An 18,977-nucleotide genomic window follows, 5' to 3' on the forward strand; every position below is an offset into this window, starting at 1 on the left:
CTATCATAAAAAAAAAAAAAAAAAAAAAAAAAAATTTTGAATTGGGAAACATGCAGATTTTCTGTTTTTTTCCTACACCTCTCCTAATTCTTAGGAAAAGAGGGAAAATCTCTAGCTATAAAGAGATTATGTAAAATTAGGGGACTGTCTACATAGGTGAGTCCCAATTTTAAACCATTTGACTCTTCATTTCCTTCAACTATCCTGAGTTAAGATTTCCCCACAGTAAGAACTAAAATTTGTATTAATGACCACATAAATATGGTAGATACTTGGTATGTGCAATCATTGTTAAAAAAACATCATGGGTTTATTCATAAGGCATGGATGCATAACAAATACAGCAAATCCCCATGGCCTCTAAACTAATTTCAGCAAAAAAAAAAAAAAAAAAATCTTTCCTTGAAAGGCTAAAGAACAAAAATAATAAGGCATCCTAGTAAGAAAGTTTCTCTAAGAATAGTCTATCCAGGAAAAAAAAATAGCAAAAATAAAAACAAAAAACACAGAATACAGGGAAAAGGAAAGCTCTAAGAACCAAATGCAGGTAACCTATGATTTCCAATACCTTCACTTGTAACAACTAGAAACAAATTTGGCATGTAATCAGTCGTCCCATAATAAGAATCTATAAATCACTCTACCATTCTTCATCTGATCATCTTTTCATAATTTTAACAATACCATACTCAACTGTTATCTTGAATCCTTCTTTGGTTTCTCACATTTAGTCACCGTTTATGTATTTCTATTTTTTGCAATAATCATACTGAAATTTTGGTCTTTATATAGGTCTTCTCTATTAGACCAGGAACTTCTTGATGTTTCCATTTTCCTATGTATTCTATGTGCCTAAAGCAGTTCCTGGCGCACAAATAGTATATAATGAATACTTTAAAGATGAATGAAATGGGTGGTGTGTAGAACAGATCAGAAGAGAAATGTTAGACAGTTTCTCATAATCCTTTAGTGAATAGATAAGAGCATGGGTATGAGATGATAAGTAGAATACTTATGAAATCTTTTGTAAAACTAAAATGGTGTAAAGTGAAGAAACGGTTACCATTAATTTACACGGAAAAATGTTTGTTTTAGGCTGTTCCCTGAACGTAGAATACCCTACGTTCAAGGAACAAGTGAAAAGTATACCTATCCCCACAAAGAAACCATGGTTCATTGAAGAAATACCTGAGTCCAGACCTGGAGCAAAGAAAGAACATGTTGATCCTTGGGAACTCTTGTGTCAGAAAGCAAGTAAATGCTCAAAGACAGACCAGAAGAATTGTCAAAAGAACAAAGGACCAAGGTAAAGAGGCTCCCACTGGCCACATGGGGGAAAATCTGAGCAAAAAAAAAGAAAAGAAAGCTACCTGAGCATAATCTACTGGATAAATAAAAAATAATGAATACAGAGTGATACTTAGGGGAAACAAAGAGATGAGGAAAAGGAACTGGAGTGGGATTAAAGAAAGGAAAGTTCTTCTTTGCAGAAGAAAGCCAGTAATAAATGTAGAAAGAATAATTGAATGAGAAAATCATGATTTTGTAATCCCAATGTAAAAAAAAATTGAGGCAAAGATCATCAACATATGCTAAAATTATTAGGTGAAAAGTTGTTCAGAAACAGAAAACTCACCTAGTGCCAAAGTGTTACCCCCCACAGATTACTTAGCAATGCAAAGGGCGAATGAATCTTTTTTTTTTTTTTTAAGATTTTATTTATTTATTCATGAGAGACAGAGAGAGATAGAGAGAGAGGCAGAGAAACAGGCAGAGAGAGAAGCAGTCTCCATGCAGGGACCCTGATGTGGGACTCGATCCCAGGACTTGATCCCGGGACTCCAAGATCACCCCCTAGGCCGAAGGCAGGAGCTCAACCGCTAAGCCACTCAGGGATCCCCAGGAATGAATCTTTAGTATCTGGCTGTCACTACCTTAACTAAGTCATCAAACTTGGCATCATTAATAACAGTAAAACAACTTAATATTAAGTGATTCATGAAATTATAAACGTGATCACCTATGAAGCATTTCTCACTAAAAATGCTTAACCCAATCTAATTAAGCCTCTTAACCAGGGGTTAAGCTTTTCTGCCCTGAGGATTCCTTGGCAATCTGGTGAAGTCTACAGAACCCTTCCCAGAATAATGTCTGTAATGTATAAAATACATTGGATTACAATGGACAACTATACTGAGATAAATTTTTTTAAATATATAGTAATTTTTTGCTTCTCAATTAATGCAAACCTATCTTAATGTCTAAGCAATAAATGAAATATTTCAAGGTACCTGTAACAAATTAATGCAACATGAAAATAGTTGAAATTTCTACCAATGACAAAGTTACAGGTAGTACTAATACCCCTGTGAAGGATTACCTACACTCATAATTAAAGGAAATGCTAAAATCCAGTTAAAGCACGGTATCTCAACCATGGCATCATTAAGACTTTGAGCTGAATAATTCTTTGTTATTGAGTGTTGTCCCCCTATACATTGTAGGATCTTTAGATGTATCCCTGGCCTCTATCCACTTGATGCCGATAGCACCCTCTCCTCCTTCTCCACACAAAGTTATGACAACCAAATATGTATTCAGACAAAGTCAAACATCCTGGGGTGGGGGAAAAGAGGGGAGAGGATAAAATCACCCCAGCTGAGAGCCACCAGTTAAAATAAAGATAATCATCAGATAAATTAACATATGGACTGATTGAAGGTACTAGTATCAATTCTTAAAATAAGTATTAATAAAGGTTCATTTCTTGTTTTCCTTAGATAAAAGAAATGAATAATCCTTAAGCTGGGTGAAACCTTACACAGGACTTTGGACTTGATCCACAAGACTGGTAAATCATTATAAACTTTAATCCATCACTCTAGGAGATTATCAGTATGGAGGGCCAAGAACAGAATCTAAGAGGATTTAAACATTTCTTAAGAAAGAAATGAGAGATATAGGGGCACCTGGATGGCTTGGTTGGTTAAGCATCTGACTCTTAATTTTGGATTACATCATGATCTCAGGGTTGTGAGATTGATCCCCAAGTAGGGCTCTGTGCTCAGCAGACTCTGCCTTTCTCCCTCTCTCTCTGCCCTCCCTACCACGCGTGTGTGCACACATGCATGCTCTCTTCCATAAATAAATAAATAAATCCTGAAACAGCAGAGCACCTGGGTAGTTCAGTCGGTTAGGCGTCAAACTCTTTGATTTCAGCTAGGGTTGTGGTCTCAGGGTTGTGAGATCAAGCCCCAAGTTAGGCTCCACACATGAGCTCTCCCTTTGCCTCTGCCCCCCGCCCTCGCGCGCTCTTTGTTTTTTGTTTCTCTCTCTCTCTCTCTCTCTCAAAATAAATAAGATCTTAAAAAAAATTGTAGGAAAAGTTTGTGATAAAGAAGAAACATCCAAGAAAGTGAGAGAAAAATCAATTCAGAATTCACAAATAAAAGGGAAAAAAAAAAAACATCGTTTAGATTTGGCAATTAGGCAGTGACCAGTCACATCAGAAACAACGTCAAGTCCAACAGTGGGTGTGGAGGCCAGACTGCAGATGTTGGAGTAGAACCCACAATTATATGGTCAACTAATCCTCGACAAAGTAGAAAAGAATATCCAATGGAAAAAAGGCATTCTCTTCAACACATGGTGTTGGAAAAAAATTGGACAGCAACATGCAGAAAGAAGAAACTGGACCAGTTTCTTACATCATATACAAAAAAAATTCAAAATGAAAGACCTAAATGTGAGACAGGAATCCACCAAAATCCTAGAGTACACAGGCAGCAACCTTTTGGACCTCAGTCACAGCAACCTCTTACTAGATGTTTTTAAAGGCAAGGGAAGGCCAGCCTGGATGGCCCAGTGGTTTAGCACTGCCTTCAGTCCGGGGCGTGATCCTGGGGACCTGGGATTGAGTCCCACATTGGGCTCCCTGCATGGAGCCTGCTTCTCCCTCTTCCTGTGTCTCTGCCTCTCTCTCTCTCTCTCTCTCTCTCTGTGTGTCTCATGAATAAATAAATAAAATCTTTAAAGGCAAGGGAAGCAAAATGAATTATTGGGACTTCATCAAGATAGAAGGCTTCAACAGCAAAGGAAACAATCAACAAAACTAAAAGGTAACCCATGGAATGGGAGAAGATATTTGCAAGTGACATATGAGATGAAGGCCTAGTATCTAAAATCTATAAAAAACTTATCAAATTCAACACCCCCCAAAAAGGAGTCCAGTTAAGCAAAGGGCAGAAGACATGAATAGATATTTTCCCAAAGAAGACATACAAATAGCTAACAAACACATGAAAAAATGCTTAATATCACTATCAGGGAAATACAAATCAAAACAAGGAGATACCACTTCACACCAGTCAGAATGACTAAAATTAACCACTCAGGAAACAACAGATGTTGGCAAGGGTAAGGAGAAAGGGGAACCCTCTTACACTGTTAGTGAGAATGCAAACTGATACAGCCACTCTAGAAAACAGCATGGAGGTTCCTCAAAAAGTTAAAAATAGAACTACCCTACAACCCAGCAATGGCACTACTAGGTGTTTATCCAAAGGATACAATCACAGTTATTCAAAGGGGTATATGCACCCTAATGTTTATGGCAGCAATGTCCACTATAGTCAAAACATGGGAAGAGCCCAAATGTCCATCAACTGATGAACAGATAAAGATGTCTCACTCACACACACACTAGGATATTACTCAGCCATCAAAAAGAATGAAATCTTGCCATGCCATCTGCAATGACATGGATGGAACCAGAAGGTATTATGTTAAGCAAAATAAGTCAGAGAAAGACAAATACCCTATGATTTCACTCATATGTAGAATTTAAGAAACAAAAGAGACGAACGAACATAGGGGAAGGGAAGGATAATGAAAATAAGACAAAGAGGGAGGCAAACCATAAGAGACTTTTAGATATAGGGACAAACTGAGGATTGGTGGAGAGGAAGTGGGGTAACTGGGTGATGGGCATTAAGGAGGGCACTTGATGTAATGAGCACTGGGTGTTATATGCAACGGATGAATCACTAAATTCTACCCCTGAAACTAACATTACACTATATGTGAATTAATTTGAATTTAAATCAAATCCTGAAAGGAAAAAAAAAAGCTGAAGTGGAATTGGTAGGGAGATTAAGAAACAAAGGCTATACTTTCAAGAGACTCAATTATGAGATTACACAACAGAACAAAATAGTAAAATAATAATAGCAAAATCCCATTTGATATAAAAACTACATAGCTCTCTCTAGATACACATAATATATGAAAAGGTATACAACAAAACATTATCTGCTTAGTGGCATAACAAGCCTCTCCTGACCACTGTATCTAAGCACATCCTCTCCCTTCCCTTCCACTGGTCCTCACTAGCATGATACTTTGTGATCTTTGTAGTATTTGTTTAAATTATAACCAATTATTTACCTGTTAATCTTCTGTCTCCCTCACTATACTGAAAACCTATACTTGCTTCATTCACCTTCCTATACCACATTTAGCAAAGTCTAAGCAATTGGTAAAATGCATGAAACTTCAATGAATAGGGATGCCTGGGTGGCTCAGTTAGTCAAGCATCTGCATTCAACTCAGGTCATAAACCAGGGGTCCCTGGATCAAGTCCAGCACTGGGCTCCCTGCTCAGCAGGGAGTCCGCTTCTTCCTCTCCCCTTGCTCCTCCTTCTGCTCCTGCTTTTTCTCTCTCTCTCAATTAATTAAATTAATTAAACTTTTTTTAAAAAGTTCAAGAAGCAGGCTCCATGCAAGGAGCCCGATGTGGGACTCAATCCTGGGACTTCAGGATCACGCCCTGGGCTGAAGGCAGGCACTAAACCGCTGAGCCACCCAGGGATCCCCGGGCACATATAATTTACTATCAACAAAGTAGCCCAAGAATAGAACAGTCGTTCTCAAAGCCATACTCATAAAAGGAGAGAAAAAAGAATACTGGAAAATGATGTTGAAACTAGAAAATAGGTGGCCTAGAAGAGAAGCAAGTTTGATGACAAACTTGTCATCATACTATGTGAGAGAGAAAGGATGAGGGAGGGAAGGCAGAGGCAGATGATTTAGAAAACATCTGAATAAAGGTCAAAGTTGAATCCATGGGAGCAGATAAAAATTGTAATCTCTGAATTGGAGGGGACTTTTTAAAAAAAGATTTATTTATTTGAGAGAGACAGAGAGACAGAAATAGCAACAGAGAGCATAGGCAGGGAGCAGAGGGAGAAGCAGACTCCCCACTGAGCAGGGAGCCCAACACAGGGTTCGATCCTAGGACCCTGGGATCATGATGTGAGCAGAAGGCAGATGCTTAACCAACTGAGCCATCCAGGTGCCCCAGGGAGGGACTTTAAAAGAACATCTGGCTCAACTTTCTACCTAATTAATGAGTCCTTTCTACAAGGGGCCTTTTTTGGTCTCCATTTGAAAACCTTTAATAGTGGAGAACGGACTTCTTCGAAAGCAGATTATTACTGTACAACTATAATTGCTTTAGGAAAAAAAATTCTCGGGATCCCTGGGTGGCGCAGCGGTTTGGCGCCTGCCTTTGGCCCAGGGCACGATCCTGGAGACCCGGGATCGAATCCCACATCGGGCTCCCGGTGCATGGAGCCTGCTTCTCCCTCCGCCTGTGTCTCTGCCTCTCTCTCTCTCTCTCTGTGACTATCATAAATAAATAAAAGTTAAAAAAAATTATAAAAAAAAAAAAAGGAAAAAAAATTCTCTCCTGTAGTGTACAGAATCCAGCCTCCCTGAATTTTCAATCGCTTTTCCCAGTTCAATTGCATTGCAGGAATAAAAGAGAATACTTCTAGTCATAGGAAAGTAATACACAAAGGGAAAGTGCAGAAAGTGTGGGGGGGGGGGGTAGCGGCTAATAAGAGCTCAGAGAAAGGGGTAGGGCAAATACATCTACAGGGAATGGAAGAAAGAAGTCAGAAATACCCATCCTTACAGAAGCAAGGGAGAAGTGTCCAGGAGGAAAGTGTGAACAGTAGTGTCAACAAGATCCATAGAGAGAAGTCAAGGAGGTTACTGATTTAGAACAGTATTAGGACAGTGGTTAGGACAGAAGCTGTACCTCAAAAGGTTAATTAAGTGATGAAGTAATAAAGGCAACAAGATCAACATCTCTTTGGTGGTGAAAGAAGTGACTAAGATTTGAGCAAGAATTTTTTTAGCCAAAGGAGACCTGAGTATATCTGTAGGCAAACAGCAAGAAACCAACTGAAGGGATAAGAAAAGGTACTGGAGAGAGAAAATGGAGAGAGAAAGAAGAGTTAGATATACAAAGAAGAGTTAGATATATGGATTAGGGGTATGGCAGTGAAGGCAGAGAGAGAATAATGACACCTAGGGACTGTGAGGCACCTTACACTATGCCCTACCTCGAGAAAGACAGGACTCTGTCAGGCAACAGTGAGAAAATGAGCAAGGCGGTAACAGAAAAAGTGCACTCCATCCCACTTCTCTAATTCCCTTATAGGGGGCAGGGAGTGGAATCAGTTGAGACTCGGGTACACTCCCACCCAAGTTCTAAAGTCCTAAGGTTAAGAGTGAAAACATTGGGGATCCCTGGGTGGCGCAGCGGTTTGGCGCCTGCCTTTGGCCCAGGGCACGATCCTGGAGACCCGGGATCGAATCCCACGTTGGGCTCCCGGTGCATGGAGCCTGATTCTCCCTCTGCCTGTGTCTTTGCCTCTCTCTCTCTCTCTCTCTCTCTCTCTCTCTCTCAATCTGTGACTATCATAAATAAATAAAAATTTTTAAAAAAAGAGTGAAAACATGTTATCAGTGAAAGAAGGAAAGATGGCAAGGGAGAGGGAAGCAACAGAAAGGAGAATTACATTATTACTACTATTTGACTAAACACTATACATTTCATAATTGCTTGTTTTCATTCTGATTATTTTGTTGGTCTAACAATCTAAAAAAAACATGTCTGAATGAATCAGTGATCTGCATTATGTGGATGAAGAAACAGGTTCAGACTATTTGGTTTCAGACTATTTAGCTAATTAATTGTGAAGATGGGATTTGCACTCAGATCTTCTGATTCTAAATTCCATGCCTGTCTCTACACCATATTGCCTCTCCAAAAAACCAAAATCTAAATTATTTCACTATATTGCCTCTCATCCATTTCAGACATCCAGTACTTTCCTCTCTTCTTTCTCTCCTCTTCAGATCCAATAACAATTATTTACACTAACAAATATTTACGTCCATCTTATACGAAAAATAAATGGTAGCAACAATCATCTAACTGTGATAAGATTTTTTTAAGACTTGACTTTAACTTTTTTAAATTTATTTAAGTAATCTCTACACCCAACGTGGGGCTCAAACTCACAACCCTGAGATCAAGTAAGAATTGATTTTTTTTTTTAGGACAGTTTTAGGTTCAAAGAATTTTATAAGACCTGGATGGCTAGAAAACTGCTCCTTAAGGAAAAAGATAAATTTTCATCAGTATAACCTACTATTATTTTTCTTAGCAAAGGGATAACTCCTGAGCTGCAACTTGGCTACTGTGAGCCATCATTTTAATACTTTCAACAGGAAATATGTTCTGAATTTTAAGTAATTAATGAACTTTTTAAAAGATTTTATTTATTTATATGAAAGAGAGCATGCACAAAGCAGGGGGAGAGGCAGAGAGAAAGAGAGGGAGAAGCAGATTCCCTCCCTACCTCCTACAGGGCCTGTGGCAGGTAGTGGGGTAAGTATGAACACCAATATGGGTGAGGCTTAATCCCAAGACCCAGAGATCATGACCCCAGCCTAAGTCAGAAACTTAGCCAACTGAGCCACCCAGATACCCCCAAGTAATTAAATAACTCATTAGTGAGCTTTTATAACATATGTATTTATAATTTGAGAAGATATAAAGTGGGAAATTTTTTTACATTTTTTTACACATATTGCCATTTTACATAATAGCAATATGGTGTAGAGACAGAGCTCTAGCTCTGTCACATTTTGTGATACAATTGTGGGTTTGAGTTTAGTAAAAAAGAAAAAAAGTCAATACTAAATTCTTTTTTTTTTTTTTTAAAGCAAACGAACAAATAATGGCAAACTGATATACTGATACATGCAAGGGAAAAAGCCATACTGTAATATCCTACCAAAGATCAATTTGACAGAAATCAGTCGAGACTATTTTTTAAATCAGTAATTTAAGATACCTCAAATACCTCACATTCTAAGAAGCACTTTTCAAAATACTTTTGGAATTTTAAGAGCCAACTTCTGGTAAATGTTATAGATAGGCTTCCTTGATACAACCTACACACAAATAGCAATATACTTCTACACCATTCAAGATTCATCACCTGACAAAATCTAGTTTAATTATAATTTTTTTAAGTACTTAAAAACTTTTAAATTATTTATCACAAAGATCTCAATAATAAAGCTAAAATTTAAACATAAACATCTGGGCTTTCAAGAAATACCCACAAATTAAGGTTGCCACATAAATAAGTACTTGTCTACTTATTTTGGGTATTAAAGGAGCACAGAAGAAGCTAGAGTGAACCCAGAAAATAAAAACAAAGTCAAAACCAGAACGTAAGAACACAGTTGTACTATTTGCCTTTTCTTTACATTCTCTTTTGACATTATAAGGCCCAGGGTCCTGTAGGAAATTGAATACATGTGCTTCCTGACATTGCTCATTTACTTTCAATTTAGTGACAAGAAGGAACAATGAGAAAGAATCATGACTAGAAAGATAGAAAGAATACTATTTATAATATTAAATTTAAATATTTTTAAATGGCAATAATTGAATGATAAAACCAAACTGTGATAAAAAAAATTTTTTTTCAATGGAAACCAAATATAACTTAGATGCTTTATCTTACTCCTTTTGGGACCATTGATACGACTATATTATTAGTGAAATTTTTGTCAAAAATCAATCAGATTAGAATGTTAGTATTCTGAAAAAAAAAAAGAATGTTAGTATTCTGTTCTTGGTGTCATATTCAAAGATTAGCAAATAAACCCTATATCATTCAAAGTTACTGGTAATATATATGTCTTAAATACGTAAACCATTAGACATATCAAAAATGCCTACACAAGAAGAGTAAATTTAAAATAAAATCTGTATAACTTACCCTACCTTAAAAATATGTGCTAGAAGAAATTATATTTTAATCTATTCCTAAGAACAAAAGTGACAGTTGGATTTATTCCCTGTCAATTACTTCAAGAGTCTCCCTTGCATGTTCAATTCTGTCCTCCCTCATCCAATTTCAATCTATCTTTGCTTCGTTCCTGGCTGCAGAACACCAGAGAAAATTTATATAGAACATCAGATTATAAATGTATAAATTCTAACCTCAGATAAGGCCCTACTCAGCAGTCTTTTCACTGATTTATCCTCAAACACTGCTCTTTCCCCATCCCCACAGTATTTATAACCTCCATCACTCTGCTCATGTCCCCTAGTTTACCCTCATCAATCCCACACTCAAAAAGTAACTGTGTTTTTACCTCACAACAAAAGAAAAAGAGTCCTCAGATAGAACTTCTTCCCTCCATATCCAATTGTACCTAATCCTCACAACTCTTAACTTCTGGGGTACAATACAGGTGTCTACGCTTGTCCAGAGTTAAGCCCCTAATCAGCAGTTCCTAATCTCATTTCTTCCCACTTCATCTGAGACCCTATTCTATTAATTATTCCCTGACTCTCCTATCTTCAATCTCATCAGCCCACCAAAAAAAAGTACAAGTGCTAAATAAAGTCCTTTCTCTTTATTTCCTCAGGCTACTACTTCTTGCCTCCCCTTCACTGGCAAATCTCTATTCGTTCTTTGATCTATCTCCTTAGCAACCTACCTTCCAACTTCACCACTCACTTGGCTCTGGAAAAGGTGAGGAATGACCTGATTTCCAAATTTAATTGCCTATTCTCAGTCTTTATCTAATCTGACCTCACTGCCCTCAAAAGCCAATAAAAGTAGACAGCTAAAATAGAAAAATCACCTTGTAATCCTCCAGTGCAATGACTGATTCAAGCAAGGACCATTAATGGATGGTAAAAGCACTGGTCTAAAAGGCTATTAGGAAAAGGATATTTACATGGCCACGAATTATCACCCTATCAATTATTTATTAATTAAATAGTAGAGAGATCTATCAGTTCCCACCCTTACCAAGTGATCAAAGCTGGAATCACCAAGAAGGTGACAGCCTGCCATTATGTGCCTCCTGATGTGATAAAGTGGTAGGAATACACTTTATCTACATGATATTTTTGCCAGAAATATCTAACCAGAATCTAACCATGAAGAAACAGACTAATTCAGAATATGGAATATACTCGAGCACAAATGCCTTCACTTTTCAAAGGATAAACCAAAGAAGAGAAGGAGGCACTGGGCCTCAGTCCAGATGGGGTAGACTAAAGAGGCATACCAGTTGGATGCAATGCATGAACCCTGACTGAATATTGCATTAGCAGAGAGAAAAAAAAGCCATAAAAATTTTGGGGGGACAAATGGAGAAATTTAGGTATGGACTGTATGTTTAATAATGTTATTGAGTAACTGTTGATATTTTTAGGTGTCATAATAATACTGTGATTGTGTAAGAGAAAGTCCCTATAATTGGGAAATGTATGCTTAAGTATTTAGGCGTAAAGCATCAAAAATCTACAGCCTGCTTTTAGATTTGGCAAAGGGAAATGTGTATGGGAGGGGGAGGTTTATATATGTAAACTCACTCCACTATTAGGTGCTCACTCCACTATTCTTTTGATTTTTCTGTAGGTTAAAATTTTTTCTATAAAAATAATGAATCAATGAAGGCTTACCAAGAACTAACAATAATTAGAAATGAGCCAAACAAATGGGGAGGAAGTGTGTGACAAGAATACTCCAGGAATAGAGAATATATGTGCAAAGTCTTGGAGGGGAAAAAAGAGCCTTCTGCCAGAAACCAGAAGTAATTCAGTATGTCTGAGAAAATTAGGGGTGCCTGAGTGGCTCAGTCAATTAAGCATCTGACTCTTGATTTTCGCACAGGTCATAATCTCAGGGTTGTGAGATTGAGCCCCACGTCAGGCTCCTGGCTCAGCGTGGAAGCTGCTTGAGACTCTCTCTCTCTCTGCTCTCCCCCTCATGCACATATACTTGCTCTGTCTTAAATAAAATCTTTTTTTTAAATGAGAAAATTATATATTTGGGGGAAGAGGGGAGTTGGGGAGAGTCACAGGCTAGAGAGGTAAATTGGGAAAAGAACTTAAATGAAAAAAAAAAAAAAAAGAACTTAAATGAATTTATAAATCTATTAAAAGAATAGGGAATGCGAATTTCATCCTAAAGTCACAGAAATAATTTATGATGAGAAGATATAATCAGATTTGCCCTTTAGAAAAATCACTGATTATAGCAAAGAGAATGAAATGGAGAAGACCAAGACTAGAAGAGTCCAGATAGGAAACTTGCGGTAATCTCAGTGGGAGAAGATAGTAGCTTGAACTCAGATAACGGTAGGAGAGATAGAGAAAACCGAAGAGATTCCAGATCTTTCTCCAGTTCTAACCTCTTTTCAGTGTCCTAGAACCATATTTATAACTGCCTACTGGGCATCTTCACCTACAAGTCTCAAAGATGAAAACTGAATATATCCAAAACTTAAATTCATTATTTACTATCTTCATCTGACTCCACTTGCCAAAAGTTTACTCCTTCTCTAGCTCAGTTAATGGCAACATAATCTGTTTCCTAAATTAGAGACCCTAGAGCCAACCTGACTCCCTGATCTCTACATTCTTTAATTTCTATACCAATGTGGACTGTCCTATGGATTCTATCTCCAAAATTAATCACACACCCATCCCGTGCTCTCCATTCCAATTGTCAGTAATCTAGTTCAGGATTTTATTTGCAGATTAAACTGCTATGAGAATCTCCTACCAAAAGTCATTCATTGGTCCTAACCTCACTCAACTTTAGAATCATCTTTCTAAAATTCAGATCTGATTAGGCCCCTCTCCTTAAGTATTCTTTGATACACATCTATCAAGTCCAAAAACTTTTTACAACCTGGTTCTAATCTACCCCTCAGTCTAGCCAAACTGAAACAACATCATCAACAACAAGACATTAACTTTCTTGACATATTTATATGATTTCAAAGTTTTACTTTATTCACTCCATATCATAAAATGTGATGCATACCACAATATTCATACCCAAACACCAACTTCCTGTGAGTCAAAAAGCCAACTATTTGATTATAAAATTCTCCAAATCAGTAACACTTTTTGCCATGAAAATTCCCTTCTTAAATCCAATTTGTTTACAATAAAAACAAAAAAAAAACCACATAATGTTTTCTTAATACTGTCTCCAACTATTCTAACCTAATGCTACCCTAGAAAAATCTCATTCAATAGCTCCAGTTCTGTTTCTTCAAGTCTTAATTTTGCATGACTGTAAAGCTGACCAGTTAAAAAAATTGTAAGAGATTACATTTTTCCCCATTCATTTCATGTTTTTTATAATGTTTTAAAATAGTTAATTCAACTCTAAACACTAGAGCGCATCTACGGACTACTGGACATATAGAAAAATCAAAGCATCTCGTTTTGTGCAAAAAGATGTTGAAAAATAACAGAAAAAGAAACAAATCTAGAAAGAGATTAAGATCCTACAGTGAATAGACTTTAAAACTCTATTCAGTTAAAGCCTCATATCTGAAGAGCAATTACTAGGGGCAGAGTACCCCCTAATTATAAAACAAGACATAAAGAATTATTCCCAACTAGGGAATTAATCCAGATAACTAGAGCTTACTCTTGAAAAGGCTAAAACTTTTTGTACAAATATGTCACTTCTGAAAATTTTAATTCTGAAATGAATTATATATTTTTCATAACTTTTCAAATAGCATATTTTAAAAACGGGTAACCCTTTCTCCTTAACTTATATTCGCCTGTATTATACCGTATTTACAGTGATACTTTCAGGTGCTACTGAAAGAAGTCAATTTGCTCTTATAGGGAAGAATTTGAAATTTTGGTGATAATACTAGTTCTTTTACTAGTTTGTTACCAATATATTTTTAGAATTTCTCTCTTCTTTCTAGAGATACTATCTGCAGGCACTGTTCTCTGCCTTGCTGTCTGTATTCCTAACTTTGGTACCCTCTATATCCTATTCTAATTTGATTCTTCTGAAACAAGTAACTTTTTAAAATTTAGGTATAATTGACAAATAACATATTATATTAGTTCCAGGTGTAGGAACTAATTCTTACATGGTGTTTTATAGTTGACGTAGCACCTAAACACACCTTACCTTATTTAATTTTCACAATCACATTATAATACAGGAATTATCACTATTCCTATTGCATAGATGAGAGTCTAATCAAGGCTCAGAAAGACTGAGAAAAATAAATTTATCTAAGTAATAAGGCAGGTAAGTAGCAAAATTGACCCCCAACTGTCAGTCTTTTTTTCTTTCATCACTAAACTAACTAAGCTTGTTAAAAACAAATTAAATGAAAAATAAAACCAAACTAAATGAGTCAAAATTGGGGCCTACAAGAATGAGAAAAAAAGTTGCAATTCATATATGATCTCCGAATCTTTTTGGACATTCACAATGTACATTAGTAATTCATAAAAAATTAGTTTACTACTTCTCTCTTTTGGCAGTTGAAGCTACCAGAAAAACAAAACCAAAAACCTTCTATATAAAAAAAATACTACTATATCTATTGCAATTTCAAAAACCTTTGCACCAGTTAACTCACAATTCAAAACACAATAATAGTTCAAATCTGCAGTAAGAGAAGGCTTTTGCATTTTCAGGGAAAAAAATTTTTTCTTCAGAATTTGAGATACCTAAACAGACTAAAGAATATCTGCATTGTGCATAATTAGATTGCTTTCTACTTCTCCCTTAATGGCCTTCCACTTTATTCCACTTCAAAGAGAGAGTCGTTGGAGGACTTAAAGGGTTAATCTAATGTACTAAACAGTACTCAGTGAGACCTATTTTCCCACCTGGTGGGAGATGAGAACACTAGTTCAGGCACTTACTGGAATAATGCAAACCACAGGTTTAAAGCAATACTACCACCCTACCACCATTTGGGTGGATACTTCTTTGTTGAATGGGGAGGGTGGGATGACATAGGATATATCTGGTGCATTGTGAAGTTTGGCAACATTCCTGCCTAGATGACAATGGCACCCCACCTTCAGTTGTGACATCGAAAAAAGAAAAACGTTTCTAGACACTGCCAAATGTCTCTTGGAGGGCAAATTCGCCCTGTATGAGAACCATTAGTTTGGATGTTAGGGACGTGGGTCTTTGGAAAAGGAGGCCTACAACCAACCTTGTTAATCTTAGTTTTTTTTTAATTAATTTTGTTTTTAAAATTTGAATTTTTAAAAACAGAACAGTAACAGTACAAGGAGACACCTAAATAATATACAGTATATGCCATCCTTCTTTAAGTTAAAGCATTTTTAGAGAATTTTATTAAGATGGATTTCATCTATGTGGATACATTAGTCTCCTCACAATCCTCCATCCCCAAATGGGGAAATGTCCAGTTCTTCTCCAACGCTGCTAGTAAAATGTCAAACATATGCACACATAAGAGAACCTAACAATTCTAACTAGCAAATCCCCATGTCTTGCCTTACTTGGCCACACTGTGGGTCTTAAGCCACAATCCTAGAGATTCAGGCTTCCACTCCAGATTTCTTCATATGGTTCCTGCCATCTATTCGTGAAGCAAGCAGGAAGTAAGCTGATGACCTTTAAGGTTTTTTTCTTATCCTGATATCCTAATATTCAATGGCAAAAATAGTCCAACTTCTACTTGACTCCCAGCTAATCAGACTACCTCTTGAGATCACTGAAATCATTCATGCTAACTTTTTTCTTTCTCCATACTTTATGCTGAATATAACCAAGTAATCAGTTGTTTAGAACATGGATTATTAACACCAGTGATCAGCTGCTTATTCTGACTCAAAATATTTTAAACATGTAAGTTGATTTTAAAAGAAACGCCTCGGGATCCCTGGGTGGCGCGGCGGTTTAGCGCCTGCCTTTGGCCGGGGACGCGATCCTGGAGACCGGGATCGAATCCCGCGTCGGGCTCCCGGTGCATGGAGCCTGCTTCTCCCTCTGCCTGTGTCTCTGCCTCTCTCTCTCTCTGTGACTATCATAAATAAAAAAATATAAAAAAATAAAAAATAAAAAAAAATAAAAGAAACACCTCAAAAAGCTATGAGCTGATATCATCATGAATAAATCACAATAAGCAAATATTAAGATGGAAAATACATTAGTGGTTGCTAGGACAGAGGTCAGGTGGGGAGATGAAGGGAGTACTGTTAATGAATAGGTTTCTTTTTCCGGGTAAAATTAGGTTAGGATGATGGTTTCTCAACTCTGTGAATATCCTATAAATCATTTAATTTTACATTTTAAGTGAGTGTGCTTCAAAGTTGTTTGTAAAAAGCTAAAGCAGGAAAAAATTGCATTCAACTTCCATTGATAGGAAAAGGAATGTGATTAAGAACAAATTCTGCAAACTTTGCCGTTTCATGAGTTATGTAAGATCTGATTATAATTCTGACATAAAAACTGGATAAATTTTAACTTTTCCAGAGAGCATACAAAAATTTAATCATCTTTTCCCAGTAAACTTAGGACAATCGAAAAACAACAAAGAACACTGCAGAAAGCCAAATGCTAGAGGAACAAGACCTCTACAACAACAAAATACAGGAGTATAGTCAACAAAACATGGAAAGTCTTTATAGTTCTGTGATGCATTCTTTACAAAGAAAACCCTTACAACATTTTTCACTCCCTTTGTAAAAAACGATCCCCAGACTGTATAATGTATGTCCTGGGAAAGAATTCTGAAGTTATCAGCATAATTTAAAAACAGCCTAGTAAAACTGCAAACTGCAAACATCTAACCCCCCAGATCACAACTATCAATCACTCAAAACCTGCATCTATTGGTCATTTTTACCAAAACCTATCATCAGCAATGATGACCACTAGGAACCACCAAGTAATACCCATTTCTAGGAAATAAGGCTCTGAGATACAGTCAAATCCCATCATTCGTCTGTTCCACCACAACTGCTTAGAAATCAAGGCTCCCTAAGTACTTTTTCCAATCAGAACTCTCCACCAGACTTATAAAAGTCCACCTGAACGTCTATCAAAGTCTGCAGTTCAAGTTACCACCAAAACGCGTTTCTCAGCACGCTGTATCAGGATATCATCTGCCTTGTAAGCATTTACTATCAAGACTGCCCTGGGGTTTGAGAAATCAAACACAGAGGCGATTAAAAACAACACGAAACAAAACAAAAAAAAGGGGGGGGGGGGGGACCAAACAATTTATTTCTTCGAAAGTAAGGAGAGCCTCACTCAACAAAGGCCTAAATAAACAAATAAATAAAGCTGGTTAAAAGTGAATTGAAACAAAACTTGCAACCCCGGGGCCCGTCAAAATTCTAAAAATAACCACCCTGCGCGCTACACACGGGCCGAGCAAGTGGTTTATTATAATAATGGGCCCCGAAAGTTCTCCCGTCCACGTCGGGAGCAGGCAGGGGAGGAGGCCTGCTTTTTGTACCGATGCCCAGATGGAAAGAAGCAGAACTGAAGAAAATCAATTACTGAACAAATGATGGCGAGCTGATGGCCAAACTGCAAAAACACCGAGTTATGGGGGGGGGCGGGGGAGGGAGGTGGATAGGGGGAGGGGGTTCGCCTTGCTTTTCTTCCTTAGAAAAACGATTTAAAAAAAAAAATTTTTTTTTTACATGTAAATTATTCCAGCAGCCTCCAAAGGGGGGGTTAAGTAAGGGCCCGGCTGGAACAAGAAAGGGAAAGTTTGGGGGCGGCATCCAAGGAGGGCGGCGGAAGTTCCAAAGCCCGGGGAGAGGGGCGGGGGGCTGGGGGTCGCGGCGATGTCGGCCGCCGAGCGACCTGAGGTGGGGAGCGCCAGAGCGGCGGCGAGGAGGAGGAGGAGGAGGAGGAAGGGGGGCGAGGGCGGAATGGAAGCTCCGGCGCCCGTCAGTTGTGACCGAAACTCTTTCCGCCGCGGGCCGGGGGACGAGGGGGTGGGGTCTCGGGCCGTCCCCCCGCGGGAGCCGGGGCGGGGGGCGCCGCGCGGGGGGCCGCCACCTACCTGCCGGGCCCGGGCAGCCGCCCCAGAGCGCGGCCTAGCGCATCGCCGCCGCCTCCAGCCCTCCGCTCGCGCCGAGGCTGCTCCGCGGCCGCCGCCGCCCGGAGCCCCGCCGGGCCCGAGCCCGAGCCCGGCCTCCCGCCCCCGCCCCGCGCCGCGCCGGCGGGCCCGTCAGCGGGGAGCACAGGGCCGCGCCCCCGAGCGCTGCTCCGTCGCGGGTGAGAGGCGGCCGCGGCGGCTCCCTCACGTCTCTCCCGGGTGTCCTGTCAGCCAGCAGTTTCCCCCGGGTCCGCAGCGCCGCCTCCGCCGCTGCCGCCACCGCCTCTCCCACATCCCCGGCCTCCGGAGGAGCCGCCGCCGCGCCGCGACCACCGCCCCCGGCGCGCCCGCCGCCTGCTCCGCCGCTCGCCCGCGGCCCGCGGCCCCCTCGGCCCGGCCGGGTCCCGGACAGCGCGCCGGAGGCCGCCGGAGGCCGCCGCAGCCCCCGGCCCACAATCCACCGCGCAGGCGCCTCCGCCGGGGCGGGAGGGCCGCGGCCCGGGCCGGGGCGGGGGGGGCGCGGGGGCGGCCGCGGGGCTCCCGGGAGCGGGAAGCGCCCGGCGCCGGCCCGCGGAGCCCTCCACGCGGACACGGACGCCCGCGCCCGGCCCCGCGCCGCCCCGCGGCCCTCCCCCCCGCCCGCCTTTCCGCGGGAGCAGCCCCGGGGCCGGCCGCCCCCCCAGCCCGGCCGACTCCCGCCGCCCCGAACGCCT

The 18,977-nt window shown here is 39.7% G+C and overlaps 1 protein-coding gene across 6 annotated transcripts in view; it reads right to left on the reverse strand.

Moving 5' to 3' along the window:
* VPS54 (VPS54 subunit of GARP complex) overlaps positions 1–18,365 on the reverse strand; it is a 76,920-nt gene extending 58,555 nt beyond the window's left edge. For 3 of the 6 annotated variants that reach the window (XR_005987894.1, XM_041755766.1, XM_041755762.1), the window contains exon 1: positions 18,229–18,365. The gene's annotated coding sequence lies outside the window, so the exon portion shown is untranslated. Of the gene's footprint in view, positions 1–1,188; positions 3,019–18,228 lie in introns of those variants that run through there. The other 3 variants (XM_041755765.1, XM_041755764.1, XM_041755763.1) reach the window with 3 other exon arrangements.
* Between the last annotated feature and the right edge of the window lie 612 nt (positions 18,366–18,977).

The sequence above is a fragment of the Vulpes lagopus genome, chromosome 5 (assembly GCF_018345385.1).
Source record: "Vulpes lagopus strain Blue_001 chromosome 5, ASM1834538v1, whole genome shotgun sequence".
Classification (NCBI taxonomy): Eukaryota; Metazoa; Chordata; class Mammalia; order Carnivora; family Canidae; genus Vulpes; species Vulpes lagopus.